Raw genomic sequence first — 843 nt, 5'->3', positions numbered from 1 at the left:
AGTTATTATTTAAGTACTAATTACGGTAAATTGTTTAATTAGCAAGAACCTAACCCCATATTATGTGATTATTTTAATTAGGTTTTGAATGAAGAGATATCTTTTTGAAAATAAAGGAATGGATACGAACTTTATTTTAACGCCATTGTGGGTGTTTTTGCTAAGATTTGTATTTTATCAGAGTGGCCTTGTAAAGGTGATAATATATGGCACTATTTTGATAAATTATATTTTATTTCTATAATATAGTATTACTATTGTATAGTATAACGGGTGCTTTCAGTCCGCAAGTTCCTCAGGATAGTATCATCGACTCCCGCTCCCGGGGCAGGTCAAAGCAATTTCAACTCCATCGAAAATTAGCAGCATCCTTGAAAAGGAAATAAAAGATAGATGACAATCTTTTTGAAACGAAAGGAGAAAATTAAAAAAATATTAAAAAGGACTGGGGACCTGGACAGGGGAGCCCTGGAGTACCTTAAACTGTAAATGCCGTAGAGAGGAGGTTGTACTGACTAGACTTACAATAGGTCACACGAGGCTCACTCACTCTTATCTCATCTCAAAACTAACGCCTCCAAAATGCCAATATTATAACTACTTTTCGACCATTAGGCGTATGTTCGAGGAATGTCCATGTTTCACGACGCAACTCCATAACTATGGATTGAGCCCAAATAATTCAAGAACCCTTAGATAAGGCACTGAAACAGTGGAATTGGTGTTTCAATTTTTGAACTCAGAAGGTTTTCCGTCACAAATATGACACCAAAAGGACGGGAAAAATATAAAATAATAAAAGGATATGGTATATATAAATAAATAAATAATAATAAAACAAAT

The sequence above is a fragment of the Halyomorpha halys genome, unplaced genomic scaffold (assembly GCF_000696795.3).
Source record: "Halyomorpha halys isolate HHAL.00 unplaced genomic scaffold, Hhal_1.1 Scaffold564.1, whole genome shotgun sequence".
Classification (NCBI taxonomy): Eukaryota; Metazoa; Arthropoda; class Insecta; order Hemiptera; family Pentatomidae; genus Halyomorpha; species Halyomorpha halys.
The sequence above is the reverse complement of the archived record's forward strand: the minus strand, read 5'-3'. Positions refer to the sequence as shown.